We start from the raw sequence: 18,672 nt of genomic DNA, 5'->3' as shown, positions 1-18,672 counted from the left end.
CCAAGCGAGGAGCAGGGCTGCCCAAGGCCCCTCTGCACCGGGGTCCAGAGACGACCCTTCAGCACGTTTGCTGGGGATGATGGCGCTGGAGGGAGGCAGCCTGACTCCTGGCTCCACAAGTGTCTGACGTGTACTTCAGTGGCACAGATCCAGACAGAACGCCTTGTCTCTGCCATGTGTCCAACCCTCTTCCCATCTATGGGCACTTTCCCTCCCACACATCACTAAGTCATATATCCCCTGACTTCTGTTGAGATTTTGCACTCCCCCACTTACAGGACCTCCCACGAGCAGCTCATGGCAGTTGTCTCCTTTGCAGCTCAACCTTTGCCCATCGCCTGGAAAACTTTCAGCATCACTCCCAACCTGTGTGCCCCCACCGTTCATCTCCTTCCTCCCTGGTCTTGTTTGTCCCCTGCTCTGGAAACACATCCTCTATAATTTTTTTCCCATAGTGACCAACCTCCTCCCAGCTGCAGAATTCCCCTCCTGTTTTCCCCCCCCACAATCAACTCCTCAACACTATTCCCAGTTACCTGTAGCCTTGGGCCATTAGTTTTCTGACATCACCAAATACCTTCTTACCTGAAGCTGGTATTATTTATATATACATGTATACAAAAGGCCATCTTCCACCATCTTATTAACTGCTGACCAAGAATAAACCATGTAAAGAAAAAAGGCCAGATGTTGGGACCACCTTGGGGGATGTGCCACCCCATGGTTGTTGCCTCTTGGCAAATACTACCAAGGGGAGCACTTTCACTCTGAAGTCTGCAGAGGCAAATCAAATAAATAGAAATTGTGAGTTTCAGCCAAAAAAAATCATTTCTGACAAGAGTTACTCCTATCCATATGACTAGTCTCATTAAGATCAATGAGAACTGGAAAAAGCTGCAGGACAGAGTGTGCATGTGTCTCTTGGCTGAGATGTTCAGCCGTATTTTTCCTTATGAAAAGGAAAACTAACCCTGTACCACCAAAGCAATAAATGTAGTGGGATTACTGGTCAGCAACTCACTGGATAACACTTCCAACAGTGCTATATTTAGTAACTACTCATTGACAGTAATTGTCACAAACAACTGAATTACCACAGAGAGATTTTTGTATTATCTACACCCATATATATATAAAAATACCACTTTGTACAAATCCAAAGTATGTGAGGTTAAAGCTAATGGGCTAGCTTTGTTGAGCATCTCAAAAATCAAATTAACTGCAATCAAATTCATGGTACAACTCAGGGTTCATTTCATTACTATCAGAAAATTCAATCTCTGAAATCTTACAATATTAAGCTAAAGCAATGATCTTTCTGTTAAAGTTCTTTCTTTTTTTCATTTTGAGGTGAGAAAAAGCTGGTGGGCCTGGGGAAGGTGGGGGCGGGGATTCCCGATGGATACTACTGAAAGCTTGGCAAACATTCAATCAATTACTCTTATATAAGGGAAAGAAAAAAAAAAAAGCATCCTTTCAAACATACTAAAATACATTTTGCAGTATAAATTCTACCTCTTGCATCTATTTCTACATCATGCCTTTTCTTGCAAAAATTAAGTATATACACACATGCATGAATATATGCATATACATATTTAAATTCAAAATATAAATCCATTAGAGAGCTACTTAAATCTGCTCATTGCTGCAATAACTAATCATCTTATCTCTGTGCCGTACTGTAGGTGGGAGAGTCAGAAGTTCATTGCATTAAATGCAGGCATTTTCCTTGTTTTAATGAAGCAGCATTTTTGGTTTATTTTACAATAAGCCCTCTTTAACCTTACTGCAAGACCTAGTTGTAGAATACTCACTGCAATTTCAGCCTCCTTTTTTATCCCTCCTCTTCAAGGTTCCCAGCCAGGTTTCTCTGCAGGAGTCAAGTGTGGTTTTAATAAGGCAGATGAGGCAGGGCTTCTCAACTGCTTTTGATAGAGGTGAGGTGGTCAGCTCTTTATTGACTTTCTGCAGTACTGCAGCTACGGACCGTACAGACAATCTTGCTTTATGAGCATGCACCAGGCAGGAAATGGGCCTGGAAATTTCCAGCCGGCAGTGTTTGATGCACTGTTTGAAAAGCTGCACAATGTGCATATAAAGGAAATGAAGGAAAGCCTTTTTTGTTGCTGTTGCTAACCCATCAGGCTGCAGTCGCTACACATACCTAGAAATGCCTGCTCAGGAGCCATTTTAAGAATTAGTATGTCTCAGCAAAAGGAAGAAAAACAACGTTGGTTATTTTGTGCACGTGAGAGAGTGCTGCGTATCAAAGATCCTTTTATAAATGCTTGGAAAAATCACATGGGAGGTAGCTAGCCGCTAAACGATTTTACTGTCCCTTTATGTCAGCAGCCACAGCACATATACACTGTATACAGTGCACAGCTGCACGGATAGACGCACATCCTCACAAGGGCATGTGGAAAAAAGGAAGCAATCACAGGCTGGTATCATGTACTGTTAAGGTTTTATTGATACCAGCACGGAGCAATTGCATCACTAATTAATGGATGCTCACAAGCTACACACATCCTTCCAATCAAGTGGCAATAAAACCAGGTAGCCTTCTTCACCCTCACATACATTACTTCGGCTATTTACCCTCCTCCCTGTTTTTTTGGACTTCCGCACGCCCCCCTCCCCTCGCCACCCCACACCTACACTAGCAAGGTATATTCCTCTGCTCCGGATCAGGGAGATGCACGCTCATGTCCCTGCTCACGAGCTTCCCACGTGAGGCAGAGTGACGAACTGCTCTGAGTCGGGTTTGTAATGGCAGACAGGGTCCAAGCTACACAGACAGGAGGTTTGGAATGTCCTGTGTTCCGCCCCGCCCCCCCCAGATGTCTCTGCATATGCAGACACAAAAATAACTATTAAAATCGGGCTTGACATCTCTCTGCGCCTCTTTTACTCCCTGCCCAAGGGGGAAAAAATCCTCCTGCCCCAGGGGAGCACAGTGACGGTGCGCGGATCAAAGACGGCAGGAAGGTTCAGACACTTTGGTGATGGCAGCCCTACAAAAGCTAGACCAGGCTTTTAGTCCCTATGAAAACAGCACACACACGTACCCACACCCGGGTGGTGTGCACGCAAACTCCAGCTCGCACCCAGCTGCAGCAGCATCAGCTGCAGAGCCACTCTTGTCAAGGACCGGCTGAGGAAGCCAGGTCCCACCTCCGGCTGAAGCACTGCACCCAAGGATCCAGAGCTGCGTGGTATTTATCATGATTTCCCATCTTTCTGCTAATTGCAAAGCTCTTGGGGACTCTGAAAATAAAGCTATACATACACACACACACGGGTTAAAAAATCTTACAGCTACAGTGTTACTATCACAGCATATGCCCTTACTGCATGTACCATTTAACTACCTGCTTAAATTCTGCCGACTTCAGTGGGACATAAGGATTTGCTTAACTTTCATTATGTGCTTAAGTGTCTTTTCTCAATAGATAAGCTTTCCCGCACAAGAACTTTAATGTATACTAGTCATTTGTTTTATCGTTACCTGGATAATATGTCTTGCCTTTCCAAGTACAACACTGGGCTACTTCCACTATAGGGTATTACTTGTTACACATAAATGGAAGAGCAGGTAGAAATTGGGGCGTGCTGGATTTTTAGTTAGCCACGTGAAAAACATGGACAATGATGGGCAGATGATACTGCTGCACACTGCAATGCTATCTGAGTGCTCCCAAATTCTTGCCCGCTAGATAAGCATCAGTGGACAGCTATACAATAGACCTTAAAGGAAGGTGAGGATAGGACAATAACCCATAGTACAGAACATTTCCATACCGTGTTCTGCATTTTATATTTAAAATGCAGCTACAGGCAACAGGCGTCCTGTGAAATAACAGATGTTAGACTCTCACCAGACATACACTGCTTTAATTCAGATGACCTTGCTGAATTAGGAAGCTAAATACAAGATAAATGTCCACCTTCTCTCCTGAACGCCTGTCTTGAGCAGACCTGGTTTTGCTGGTGTCTGGCTGATCTGTGTTTCCTCCCAGTTCCCCATCTGCAGTTCCCTAAAGCGCGTTCTACAGCAGTTTGGCTTGTTTTTCCGAATCCGATGCTGCTTACATCGTGAAGCTCATGAATTTTCTTTGCTGATAGGAATTAGCGACTGCTTCACTTTAACCCTCTAACTTGGCAGAAGCTGGAGACTGGCCTGGACCTGCTGCCAGTTTGTGCTCTGGGTCTACTCCCAGTAGGCAATAGATGCTCAGGGCTTCTGGAGAATCATATGCAATACATTGGTTTCATCAAAATTACATGCAAGTTTCACTCTTTAAAGCAGAATTTAAACAGTCAAATGATTAATGATTTCTTCAATTCTTAAGATCTTTCTCCCGCATGTGTTTAAAATACTCTGAGGGAAGAAACAGACTGGCATTGTCTTTCAGTCTTTTGCTGGTGGCAAAGCAGATTATCCCTATCATATTCTGCAGGGGTGCTGTCAAATGCTGTTCCAGGCTATGGGCCAAAACCTACCCCCAGTCCATGTGCTCCGTTCCCACTGGCATCAATGATATCTCCACCATGGACTGACAGTAGTAAATGGGCAGAGATGTGCTGGCTGCTCAAATAGCACGATCTATGTGCTGAATAATTCATTTTAAACTGTTGCACAGATGTCAAAATGTTATTGCTGATTTCTAGCCAGCAGAACGGGCGTTTCTTCTCCTGATACGAGTGTGTCAATGCCTGTAATGCCAGAGAAGATCTGGGGGATGTCTCAGCAAGACAGCAAAGCCCATACATGGCATCCTTGCGAACATACAATTAAAATGCTCATTGTAGGCCACCTTTCACTCTCCTTATTAGGATTCTCCTGTGAACGCACTCACCCACTGCCTCCAAAAAATTTCAGAAAAGCAGCTTAAAACATGCCGCAGTTACATAGGTTTGAGCACATGGTCTCCAACAATCACTTCAGCCCTTTGGATGTTCTGTAAGGTCCCACAGAAAGCCTCTAAGTACAACCAACTTCAGAGTCACAGCCAAGTTTGGATAACAAAATAAACACAAACAAACAAAAAAGCCCCTGCCTCTGTAAATGAGAATAAGTACATCTATCCTACGGAACTTGTCAGCCTCGCCATGGCAAGAGCCCCACAGCAGAAGTCAAAGATCTCCCTCCCCTCCAAAAGCAAGGAAGAGAAAAGGAGTTTTCCTGTGTTTCCCCTTTCACTATACCTGGAGCAGCCAAGCTGTTCGGCTGAGCTTAGCACCAAGATTGTCCAGGAGCTGGCTGACCCAGCCAGCCGGACTCCAGCTGCTGATGGCCAGCAGCCACCTCCAGGAGCAAGGTGGGACTCCCGTGTGCCCATGGGCTTGAGCGGCATCACTGGGGGTGGATGAGGGTGAAAGGAGAGATGGAAGGAAAACGGGAAAGACGCAAGAAAGCCACAGGTGTTGAATTGAGATCAGAAATCGGGGATCTCTGACACAAACCAAAAGAGCAAACGCACCCTGTGCCAGCCCAAGCGCATCTCTGCTAGGAATGTGTCAGCTAAAAAGCGCAATTTTCCATGCTCGGAGATGGGCTTTTTCATGTCAGCTGATCTGTGTGGAAACAGACCTAGGCTTAATGAGGTCTAATTTGTTTTAAATCCATAGGTTTCTTTTTAATAATTAACAGTCCCCATCGCTCAGCAAAGCCATTCCTTACCCCTGACTACTTGCTATTAGGAATGAATTTACTGTGAAATACTGCTAAAAGGTGGAAAGCAAGTGACATAATTCAAGTTTTAATTAAAAAATATATATATCACACAAAGCCAGAGCCGTAGAAGGAATCATAACCAAATAAGCAAAAAAAAACCCCAACCCAACCCAATGCCTACTCTCCCCAGTTACCCACTTTATTCTTTTTATGCTATTTGAATTCTTGTAATTGGTTTCTCTTACTGGATGCCCTGTGCCCAGACCGTATGTAAGGTTTTCTCTCCGTGATTCCAGGAACTAGAGAACGTGTCGGCATCATTACCGTGAACATCACACATGCTCACATGCGAGGGTCCAGGAACTACAATTAACACATTAAGAAATAAGAACTGCCAAGGGAGCAACGAGAGATAAACAGCATGGAGCTGATGTAGCAAGAATTCTGCTTGGGAAAGGGCTGTCTCTTGGGTAACGGGCAAGGGAGAGAAATCAAAGCGCTGTGCAGCGCTACCCATTTAGCGAAGAAATCCCCCAAACCAGTTGAACAACTATTTATACATTAATTTCTTGAAATTTAATTTCACTAAAAGTATTGCTGGTTTTAAACTAGATTTTGAAGGAATCCTGTTTACAAGGCTCCTGTTTACAAAGAAATAATAATCGTGGCCTGTTTGAAAGTTTAAACTTGATATGGTTTTTGCTATTTGAAAAATTGTCCTGAAGTGCTGTGGGTTTGTTGTTTTCTTGTTCTGTTTTTTTTTTTAATAGAAGCCAGAAATATTTATTTCTTTTATACATATATTTTTATATACATATACAACAAATATTAAAAAATCCTAAAAATAATAATACTTTTTTTCCCCTGCTTAATATCCGTTTTGATTGCCCTTTTTTGTTGTTTTTTTTTTAAATGAAATTGAAAGAATTAATTCTTTTCAAAATTTTCCCAAGGATTTTTTTAATGAAAAAAATTCTTTAGATTCCAGAGTCTTTTATTTAAAGTTTCCAGTCTGAAAATGTTTTGTGTGAGTAGTCCTGCAGAAGCTGCATAATAAAAGCCTGCAAGAGCATGCCCACTATTTGGATATATATTTTCACCACTGCAATGAACAGAAATCATGGACCATGCTGGTCCTTCTGGATACCAGTCCTGACTTTTGCTATTGCTTTCAGCTGGACCAGCTGAAGGCCTTAAGACTTTATTTTTCGCTGAGATCAGAAGCCAAAGGAACACGATGGCACAGGCGACGCTTATGAAATGCTTTGTCTCGCATCTCTCCCACCTTAGGGCTGCACAGCCACAGAAAGCCCAACAAAAATCTTGCCATTATCACCCCTTTCCTACATTCACTCAAATCCCTGTGAGGGGAAAGGGAGGCAGAAGAGGCACAGACACGAGGGCAGGATTAACAGCCCTGCTCAAACCCACCTTTCGGGGAGAGAAGGGCGAGCCCCTCTCCAGTTGGGGCGATGCCTGTTACCCACGTGGGGACTCAGGCGCAGGGTTTCTGTGATCCCCCATGCTGCCCCCAAGCATCGCTCATCAGTCAACTAAGACATTTCAGCAAATCACATGGCACTTTGTAAAAACATAATTGTTTTTATTTTCCAATTTTCCATGTTTTGTGCAGAGTGCTGCTGTGTTCAAGCGAAGTGAATAAAAGCATAAACAGTAAGCACCATCTGGAGAACATTCTTCCAGCACGCTGAGAAATAGCAGCCGCCTGTGCGCTACCTGCTATAAATAAATGTCATTAAAAAATGTCCAAAAAATTGTTTGTTCCTATTTGATGGAACTGCAGCCAGATAAAACTTTCCTTAACCCTGTCTTTGGGTACCTGCCATCTTCACAACAACAACAAAAAAAGATGCAGATGTTTGTTTCTCATTGCTTTATGTTAATATGGGTATCACTAACAGAATATCAACCCTAAGCGTTATTCTAATAACGGCAACAGAGGTTGCAACTTAAGAGTAACACGTGAACAAGACATTCCAAATGCAAATGTTTTTTAAACTCTTCCACGATCACAATATGGTGATATCCCTCAGCTGGCTAGCAAGACAACGGGTAAAATTATTCTTGCTCTGAACTGATAGTGTATCAGTTTGGAAGAAAAAAAAAAAAAAAAAGGTAAGTCGGTAATTTATTTTCAGCCTAGCACAAAGCCCCTCCGATCTCCCTCTCTGCTGACAAAATACAGACCAAGTTGGCTGTGGGGCTGTGTGATGAGGCTCTGTGAAGGGTCGGCATTTGCTGTGTTTGTTTAATCACTGCAATTAGAGCTATGCAAATAATGAAATTGTTTGCTATGGTGGCCAGGCTGGGGGAAAAAAAATTAAAAAGAAATGTTTGGGTTGAGCAATTTAAGAACTATCTTTCTTTTTTGGTAAAATGAAAAAATAAAGCTGTTTTGTTTGTTCCACTCAGAGGGCAGTGAAGCCTTGAAAGAATCCACTCAGTTTGAAATGAAAAATACATCTTCACGCCGGAACGAAGTGTTTGAGCGTTTGACATTTTCCCTTCTCTTTTTGTCAGACAGGCATTTCCAGCACCCAGAAAGGGATGCTTAGGAGGGCTTACTGCTTGTTGGGGGAGGGAGGAAAGGATTTGGCCACCCCTGACCCGAACCTCCGACACACCTCGGGCCTTCGCGCAGCGGCAGGGCTCAGCACCGCGGCTTCCTCCCTTGAGGACAGGCCGCCGCCAGCCCTTCGCCTCTGGCGAACCCCCAGCTCTTCCCGCTCTCCCCCTCGGCGAAGCGCAGGGGGATCTTCCTGCTCTCCCCCTCGGCGCAGGGCTGGCGGGCCGCCTGCCAAAGGTACGGCGGCGGGAGCAGCAGCGGTGCCTCTTCTCGGTGACCGGCGGCCCCGCCGCAGCTGACGCACCTAAGTCACCCCACCAGTACTGGGCCAAAGCGTCACCCCACTTACACCCACACCCTTTGGAACCAGCAGCTACTGAGGCTGGCATCTGGTTCTGGGAAGAGACGGTTTTCATCTCAGGGAAGTCAGTGAAAAAATTAAAAAGCTGACAAGAACAAAAGGACTAAATCTACAGCGATTAGGCTGCAGAAAAATGAGGGCTGGAGAAGCCTCAGAGGAAATGTGACCCCGGTACCCCCGGGCACCACAAGACGCAGGCTCCTCTCAGAGGCCGGGCTGCCTCGACCCCTCAGAGAGAGGGTCTGCGCTGAAACGTCTTCCTCTTCAGTGCTTCAGGGAACACTTCAGTCGGGTTTTGGGTGGGAGGGAGGCGCGTGCATGCCTCAAGGAGGAGGCTGAAACTACCCACGGGCCTGGGAAACCGAGTACCCTGCACCGAGCACCCAGGTGTGGATGAAGCTACCGCCTTGAATCCTCCACAGCTGTAACAATTTACAATTGTCTATTAAAAACAAAAAACGACCTAAAGTCAGAACAGCCCCTGGCACAGTGTGGCTCTCCCCCGGGCAGCACAGCCCCTGCAGCCCGCATGAGATCGGGGTGTGCTTCGTGGGGCAGCACGGGGCTGAGGGAGCCGGAGTCTGATGCCGGAGGCAGCCCGAGTCCTCACTGATGAGCCACCAGTGGGAAGAAGGATTTGAAGAAATTTTAGGGATTTTTCGTTTTGGTTTGGTTTTGTTTGTTTTTTTTAAACCTTGGATTAGTAAGTGTCATGAAGCAATGGGAGTGACTCTGCCTTGTGAAACAACATCCACGAAACCAGGCTGGGTCCCTTGACAGAGAGAGTGGCTGTGATTCCCAAGGCACAGGGTGCATCACCAGCCCAGCTCCACATCATCATTTCAGGGCAAGAGTGGAAATGATGGACATAAATCAGATTCGGTCCTTCCCTCGAGCTATGCTGCTTTCTCCAGACCCAAAGTTGTTGTACACTGGTATGTTCACAGAGCAGCTCTGCTAAAGCCTTGCTTTCGGCTGGGACTGGCCACCGCTCCCACTGGAAGCAAAGGCATCCTTCCCACTGTATTTTATTTTCTGTTTTCACAGGGACTTGGTGTGCCAGGAACTGCATGAATAGGGATGAGGGTACAGTCCCTTCCCTGAAGAAATCATCATCTCAAACCCACCAAGGGCAGGAAATGATAACGTGGTTATGGTTCCCATTAGCCATATTTTCCTAATATTTATATTTTAGCTACTTTTATTTACAGAGTCCACTCACCCTAGTTAAATGAGATACTTGGCAAAGGGATACTTAAGCTGTCTGGAAATGAAGACATTGGACTACTGGTTTTGTTAGGATGATGATTTGCCTAGATGAATAAGGTTTTCCCGGACCAGGTGTGCAGGGAAGGCAGGTGGTGGGAACATGTCTGTCTGTCTGTGCACGCACACATGCATGCGTGCATGTGTGTACGTATGGGGGGGGTGGGGTGGGGTTGTTCTTTGTTTTGTTTTTGCCTTCGGTCAAATTCAAACAATGTGCAGTAACAAGAAGTAAATGTCATTTTCCTCCCATCCATCTTAATTTGGCATCCATTTTAAAGCTTACCTTTGACCTTTTAAAATGTTAATACACTTAAGCAGATATAAAAAACACAAAGCTCCTGGAAAAATTAATCACAGCCATATCACGATGCTAGTCTAAAAATGTAACATCAGTTGTTTTCCTCTTTAATTTTAAGAAACATTTGTCCGATGCAGCAGCAGTTACTATGCTACAATTAGCTATTACTTCCTTTTGAAACAAATATCCACATTAAATGCTATAGCAAAACCCCATCAGCATAACCAGCACAACCTACTACAAATTTGTTTTGCTGGGTAACGGCCTGGAACAGCAGAAAAGGTCCTGAAAAGGACCTTGAGAAGTTGCCTAACCCATCCCTCTGCCCCAGGCAGGACCAGCTATATCTAAACCATTCCTGACAGGAAACCTTATTTAGACTTCCTTAAAGCAGCAGCCTTAAATAGAACAGGAAAAAACTGCATAAATAAAAATATATAATATAAATATGAAAAGAATTCATATATGTGCACTATGTATACAAATATGAAAATACAAAGAGACAACCCTGACCTAAATGATAACTCTCCCACCTCTGACCACTTCATACCCTTTAACCAAAGAGTTCAAAACAGGAAACTCTTAATAAAAACACCTCCTTCCTTTTTAAAAATAAAAGGCTGCTTGCTTGAGAACCTTAGCCCCTTGGAAATGCAGCAGCACCTCTTCTCAAGAAAAGCAGTTTCAGAAGCACCAGGTCCCAAACTATTTGGGCCTTTATGCTTCAAAGCAAAGAGCTCTTCAGTTCCACCAGAAAGCAAACAGAAAGCAAGAGTGTTGACCCACCTCTCCAGTAACCAAAGCAAATCCAAGATATCTGGAGCCTGTTCATGATCAAGGGCATCCATCTCGTTTGTTGACTTAACCGTTTCAGGTGGCAGGCTGTACCAGGTCCCTCTGGGATCGTCATTGCACAGCTCTGCGGTTACACACTACGAACATGGGGATCCATGGCACACAGCCATACGCTGCTTTCACTTTCTCTTCTGTAGCACCTGACGGCATCTGGGGCTACCCCCATCAATTTAATAACCCCCTTTAGAAGACAGAAAGCTATGGTGACAGCCAAAATGTATCCTAAAATACAAGTGATGGTTTCATGGCTAAACACAGCTGCTACCCAACCATTCAAAAAAAAAATCACTTAAGGACCTAAATGGCAAACCCAACGCAAAGGCACATGCATTCCGTCAGTGAGTGGGGAAATATAACTCCTTGCAACTGCTTTCTTCCACCTACCAACATTACTTTGGTTACAGCATAACAGCAAGGCTCTTCCGTGCATTCCTTCTTCTAGGATACACTTGTGCAAGTACACGTGCATGCGTGTGCCTGTGTATATATGTATTTATATCTACACACTACATGCTCTCTCTAGTAGAAAGTATCCTGTGCCAAAGGGACCCTTTGCTGTCACACCAGAAGACCCTCCAGGGCTGCAGACCCATGCTTCCACTGATCTTCTGGGTGAAGCCATCTGATCCACCCGCTCTCCCATGGGCCTTGTGGGGAACTCTCCCCCAAGGCCAGGCATCTCAGATAGCAGGTCCGACAGACAGCAGGTCCAACGGGCTTGGCACCTGCAACAACTGTCTCTGAGGACCCCAATGACAGCTGCCCAAGACAGTAACACAGACAAGATTCTTCCAAACAAGGAATGATCCTTCTCATTTTCTTCCCTGGAAAGTACACAACACTTTGGGGGGGGGGGGGGGGGGGAGTGCAAGAACATATATCTGTACATACGTTCCTACTTCCTTCTGGCATCCCCTCAGCATCCCACAACCTGGAGAGCAAGGCTTAGCCATGCAAGCAGTCCTCTTTCCCCACCTTTCTGTGGGGCAGACATCCTGGCCGAGAGCTGCCTCCTGATCTCAAGCCCCATCACCAAGGCTGGAGATGAGGGCATCTGTTATTCAGACAGTGATGCCTGACTGCTCAGTGAAGAAAATCCTGATTAAAAAACAGCATGTTGCCCTTCCTGTTTGCTTTGCAGTGGCCTTGTGTGGATCCAGCTCTACAGCAAGCGATCCAAAACCAACAACCAGAAAGATGCATATCATACACACACAAAAATACTTCACATTTCACTTAGTTTCCCACATCTTCCACTCTCATTGCCCTTCTGCATCATCTAGTTCAATGCTCCTCAGTATCTTTTCTTTAACCTAATTATTTTTATATATTTTTTATATATATATATATATGGACCACTTAATTGTTATTTTTAAACCAAGGACCATTTTGTGCAGTACTGTCACATAAACTTTCAAAGACAATCAAATTTAAAAAAAAACCAAACACAATGAATACACATTTCTCACTTTGCCACTTCTGACCCTAAGTTTCAGGTTTTTTGCTTACATGCAACCGAATGCACGTGTCATTGTCATACTGCTCGCAACTGGTTTATTCACCATCTTCTGATATTCATGGACTATAAGTTAAGTAACACTCCTCCAGCTAATTAGTTTATTCAGGAAGCACAGATGACTAACTGATGAGCTACAAAAAGTCGCTATTGTCTGAGTCAGTCACCAAGCAACTAACTTGGCCATTCAACCAGGGAGAAGTTTTCTTCTCTGAAAGGTGACAAGTAGCTATGTAATGACTTCTATTATTTTTTCAATAAACTCAGAGAAAATAGGACATTGCAGCTAGAAAAACACAGGAAGAGAAATTAACTGCTACTGTCATTAAGGATTCAGAGGCTGAAAAAGAACAGTTGGTGCAATGCAGCTGGAGAGGCTTTTCGGAGTAAAGTGATTATTCTCTGGCCCTTAATGAATTATTTTTTGCTGGAGTGCAAGACCTGCACTCCTCCAAATAACCTAGCTTTGCCGCAAGGAGCACACTGTCTGCCGGGGCAGGCGAGAGCCATTGTCCTCCTGGGCCTCCTGGTAGCCACTGCACTTCTCCCACCTCTTTGTTGCCATGCCACAAGAAAAGCAGAGAAATAATTAAAAGGTTGAAGCACATAGAGGCACTGGAGGAGAGACTGCTCTTCAAAACTAGCCTGACCAACTGAATTTGGAGCTACGGCCTCGGGTGTTCAGGGGGGCACCTACCCTCAGCAGCCCCACTGAAGCTCAGTGAGGTGACGCAGCAAGCTTCCTTTGCCTCTCTTGCCTGTCAGAGCTCACCCCCAATCACTGGCTCAAAGATAACAAGATAATAAGACGTTTATGGACTTGGTCGGTCCTGGGGCTTGTTCTGTGAATTTTGCGCCTGCCATGGGGGAGGCGGGGGGGGGGGGGGCGGTGCAAATGCAAACCCAGCTTGCCCTTCAAGCCACCAGCAAGGGCAGTACTTCAAGGGGGCTTATAAGAAAGATGGGGACAGACTTTTTAGTAGGGCCTGTTGCAACAGGACAAGGGGTAATGGTTTTAAACTAAAAGAGGGTAGATTCAGACTAGATACAAGGAGGAAATTTTTTACGATGAGGGTGGTGAAACGCTGGCCAGAGAGTTGCTTCATGCCCCATCCCTGGAAACAATCAACGTCAGGTTGGATGGGGCTCTAAGCAACCTGATCTAGCTGAAGATGTCCCTGCTCATGGCAGGGGGGTTCAACCAGATGACCTTTAAAGGTCCCTTCCAACCCAAACTATTCTATGATTCTATTAACTAGCAAAAATAAAAGGGTACTGGAAACTGGTCCAGCTCACAGGGGTCCAGTCACTCACACCCAAAGCCAGCACTTGAGTGTGGAGCGGCAGCTGCTGCAGGGGTTCCCCAGGACACCCTGCCACCAACGGGACTGGCGAAATCCCACAGACATGACCCCGTAAATTCACTCTACCCATGTTACAGCATTGCTCTGCACATCGAAGTACAGCATGGATAGACCTGTTTGGGGGGGGGGGGAAGCCAGAACTAACAAGCAACATTTAATCGCCCGGCAGAGCAGCTCCTCCACAGAGTGGCCTATTTACGGAGTTGCTCAGTGCTCCAGGAGGGATGGGCAATATTGCAAACCCAGGAATGGAAATACCCAAGGAGAACCAAGACAGGTCCATAATGATCCCCCGCAGCCTAGGACTGCTCGTACAGCCACCTCCTTTCTGAAATCCAGAGTCCACTGGGAGAATTTAGGCCTAGGGCTTTGAACAAAAAATAAGGAAAACTTGTTCCTCCTGAAGACAGTCTATGAAACCCAAGCAGTGCTGAAAAGTGTTTTACTGTATTGTTATTCTGTAGATGTCATTTCTGGAGGCATGACCCAGTGCAGCCCCATCTCAAAACGAAGCCATTCATGGCTAGCACCACACACCGCCAACCAACTCCGTCTGCTCAAAATAAAATAAAATTTAAAAAAAAGCAAGTACCCCCATAAATCATTCATCGATCCCAGTTTCATAATGAGAATATTTGTCAGCTCCCATTTTGCTTCCCTTTCTCTGCCTGCCTGCTCTACAAAGCCACCATTTCAGCTGCCTGTGCATGCAGACCAGCGGGCACACTGTGCGGCAACAGCTCCTGCATCCCCATCCTCCTGTCTGTGGAGAGGATGGCCACCCTTCTCCCCCAAACCCTCACCCGCACCACCAGAGATTTTTCAGGGGATTTTTTTTTTAAATATATATATATTTTTATCAGTTGCTCTGGGGCACCCATCAGATGTATTCAGCTCCTGTAACAATCATGTGATTTATGTAGAAGTAATTGGGGTTAAACTATCTGCCACATCAAACTCTTCACATTTGGCCCCATCTTTAGGACCTAGAAACATCTGAAATAAATAAAGCCATGTGTCATTTCACAGGGTCTGGGCTTAATTAGGATCATTCTGGATTTTATGGGAGAAATCTTGTACTGCCAGCTTTATGTGGCTAGTCCACCACTTCCAAGGTTATCTGCTTTTTTTTCCTTTAGTACCTACATCAAAATATTTCTATTTCCACACAGCTTTTCTTTCTCTCTTTTTTTTTTTTTTAATCCTCCAACCAGCCGGATGACAACCACTCCTTATCTTTGGCTGTCTTCCATGCTAAAATAAGAATGCCGTTGTTACGCCGAGGGAGCTGCACCCTTCCACCTCCGTTCCCTCCCAATGTGCACACAGCTGGCTGCGCAGGAACGCCCGAGGTGCCATTTTCTGGCCATTTTTCTGTGATGTTTTTGCAATTTACCCTCTAGCTATGATCTGTATTACTAAATCACACCAGGCCTCTCTCATGCCATGGATTTTACAAACCTCAAGTGACAGACGGTCTCTGTCCTGAAGAGCTGGTGATACTCAGCCCATCTTCACTGCCACCGCTTCCCTGTCTTGATGTAGGCTAGCCAACACGAGGGCAAGCACACAGCCAAACACCACTCGAGCAATGCCGGGCAATTTGATTAGCAGCAGAGAATGACTGGATTAGAAGAAGGACAGGATTAGAGATTAATGAATAGCTGTGAGGCTGCTACATCTGTATTATTGGCTCCAGCAGCAGCATTTGAATGTCAAACTGTATCCCCTCAGAGCAGCTAGGTACCACCTATCGCAGGCTTCAGGCTGCTATGCGCAAGGCAAGTGGGGAAGGTAAAGGGTTTGAGTTAGGGTCTGGACTGACAGCCTGGTATAGGCAAGCCCTTCGTGGGTCACAGGCCAAGATGAGGAGAGGGGAGGCACGGAAACATTAAATGATTTGCCCAAAGCTACACCGGCAATTTGCGGCAGAGGCAGAAACGGGAGCCAGATTTTCTAAAAAAATGAGTTCCTCACGCAGGAGATGAGCCAGCCGCCTTTGTTACATGCAAATGCATTTTTTCCCTGTAATTCACACCGCTGCAGGCTCTGCACAGCAAATGCCAGCTTCCCAAAGTTGTAGTGTGTTCAGCGCGACCTGCTCATCACACACGTCATGCCCGCTACATGACTAGCTCCATCCTCCAGCCTGCACTTGCAATGCAATCCACGCACGTTGCAAAAGCTTATCACTTGCATTTTTGGTAGGAAGTGATCAGGACCCTGCAAAACCCACCACTGGGGTGATTCCCAGTCTGACTCGGATAGCTCTGGTTACTGCAGCGCCTCCAGAATTTAATGGATACACGGAAACTCAGCATCACTCTCCAGTTAATTTGAGCAGTTATCCCCTCTTCAAATTTGGCTTCCATCATCTCTCAAGGTAAAAGAGATTTCAGTGTCTCCACGAGAGTCCCACTGGAGCTTATCACAGAAATGCTACAAAATTCATCAGAGACGCCAAGAACAAAATAGTGAGGGTACGTTAACTGAACAGGCTTCTCTAGCAGAGCTGCGCAAGAAAACGTGCAGGCTATCAGCGGCCTCCTGGACTAGTTACTGTAGTTACATCTGATTAACCAGGGCCACTCACAGAGTCATGAAAAGGAGGGAAAGGCTTTTCCAAATTTACATATTAAAAAAATGGAAGCGTGCTGATTTTTCATCCTGTACTAGTGTTATGCCTGAAACATGCCAATCAGTAGCATATTTGTGAGGAAACCTTTACTTTAAACGCTAAGCCACTTTGCTAGTGATAGATGACATGAAAGGTTACTTGGAAAAAACATTTCCTCATCAAGTTTAAATGGAAAATACCTGAAGAATTAATGGGCAACCAGATACCCTTTCCTCTTTAACAATACATCCCCATTAGACTATACGTACATTCTGAAGCCTGCATTTTAAGTGTTATTTTAAAAATGACTTCTGATGAAGAACGGCACGCGAGAAAACCGACATCAACAGCAGTGACTAAATCAAAGCCAAACCAACCTCGTAAAAAAGAGGGAAAAAACGAGAGAAGGCGATGGACTGCCCTGCAACTCTGGCACAGGGCGCTTGCACCCTGCAGCATCTCCATCTCCCCGAGGGATGCAGAACTTCTGGAGCACGACACTTCACCGAGGCACCCACCGCTCGCACGCCCGCAGCAAGCCACGCCGGCGCAGAGGACCCACGCCCCGCGGCCGCCTCCTCCAGAAAAAGCCATTAAGGGGGACGCAGGTGACAGTTCACCCTGCTGGCAGCCTTCGCCGGGAAGCCGGGCGACAGCGGGAGGAATTTCTGCCCCGACTTCGGACGGATAAACCCTCCTCCTCCTCACTTGGGACCGGCTACGAGAGGGACCCCAAATCCCCCCACTACGGCCCCTCTTGGAACCCACCCTATGTCTTTACTCTCCTTCTTCTAGGGCGCGGACCCGGGTGCTTCAAGCCGCCGGGACCCGCCGCGTTTTCCTTCCCGTGGGGCAGGAGCCACAAGCCGGGGGGGGGGGGGGAATGCCTCGCCGCGGCACGCGCCGCTCCTCCCCGCGCACCCACGGGCGTGATTTTGGAGAAGTTGCGCGGGCAGGAGGAGGAGGAGGAGGAGGAGGAAAGGGCGGCTGGGGGGGGGGGGGGGTCGGCTCTGCCCCTGCGGTCACCGTCTCGCGCCGTCCCTCTCCCCGCCTCGGTCCTCCGCGTCCCCCCCCCTCCCCGCCACCGCCGCAGCCCCACTGCCGGGACAACCCGCACAAAGCCGCCGCCGGGGTCTCGCTGCGCCCGCTCGGCGCCACCAGAAACAATAGTCACGGGCCGAAGCGGGGACCGCGGAACCGCCGCCGCCCTCCTCCCGGTACCGCAGAGCCCGGCCGCGGCCGGCAAAGGGCGGGGGGGGAATTCCCGCAGAACGCCGCCGCCCCGGCCAACCTGTCACCGCTCCGCCCGCCCGCCCGCGGTTATCGGTGCGCAGCCGCTCCGCGGCACCTACCTCCGGTGGAGGGTGCGGCAGCCCCTAGCCGGGCTCCATGGGGGCCGCAGCCGCCGCCCGCCTCTGTCAACCCCGGCCGCCGCCGGGGACGCGCCGCCCTGCCCTGCCCGGTACCGCGTCCCGCTCCCCCCCCGCGCCGGGCGGGGCGGGGGCGGGGCGAGCGGCGGGCGGGGCGGGGCTGCCCCACCCTGCGCCACGCCTACTACCGCTCGCTCCGCCCTCCCGCCGGCGCGTCCCCGTCGCCCCCCCCCGCGCCCCCCCGGAGCCTTCGGCGCGGGGGGGGGTGGGGGGGGCGACGGGGACACGCGAGGGTTGCGTGGGGTAGGGCCCACTGAGGGGCCCGCGTGGCCGCCGCAGCCTTTGCAGGAACAAGCCCGACGCCCGGGAGGATGCTGCAGCAGTCAGCGTCATGCTTAATAAATCTCATGGATTTTTTGCTCCCCGCTTGCTTGAAGTTTTGACCTTGTCTCCTCTGCCGCTATCGCAGACTGACCACGTTTCTAGTTTCCTATTTTTATTCTCCCCCTTTCTCCGCTTTCAAAAAAAAATTTTTTTTTGGCCTGTCTTTTCCACCCTTGATCTCCCCTGTCCCCATTTTCGCATAAGACTCTGAACATCCCAAGCCCCGTGACCGCGGACTCTGGGCTTTAAAATGGTTTTGATGAGGGCAAAAGAGTTTTTCATAGGTTTCAAATCACTATTAGTGTCGCCAGCAGCTTATTGGAAGGTGCGGTGCATTAAACTAAATCCGTGGCTAGTATTACATAATA

General features: G+C 47.2%; 1 protein-coding gene across 5 annotated transcripts in view; it reads right to left on the bottom strand.

Annotated features, from left to right (window-relative positions):
* The window catches only part of RAI2 (retinoic acid induced 2), a 45,428-nt gene extending 27,350 nt beyond the window's left edge, over nt 1–18,078 (bottom strand). Inside the window, exon 1 of one of the 5 annotated variants that reach the window (XM_069784752.1) lies at nt 17,903–18,078. The gene's annotated coding sequence lies outside the window, so the exon portion shown is untranslated. Of the gene's footprint in view, nt 1–1,817; nt 1,944–15,394; nt 15,505–16,927; nt 17,066–17,318; nt 17,468–17,902 lie in introns of those variants that run through there. The other 4 variants (XM_069784753.1, XM_069784757.1, XM_069784756.1 and 1 more) reach the window with 4 other exon arrangements.
* Between the last annotated feature and the right edge of the window lie 594 nt (nt 18,079–18,672).

This window comes from Haliaeetus albicilla, chromosome 6 (assembly GCF_947461875.1).
Source record: "Haliaeetus albicilla chromosome 6, bHalAlb1.1, whole genome shotgun sequence".
Taxonomy (NCBI): domain Eukaryota; kingdom Metazoa; phylum Chordata; class Aves; order Accipitriformes; family Accipitridae; genus Haliaeetus; species Haliaeetus albicilla.
Note: the sequence above shows the minus strand (reverse complement) of the source record. Positions and strands in the feature narration are given on the sequence as shown.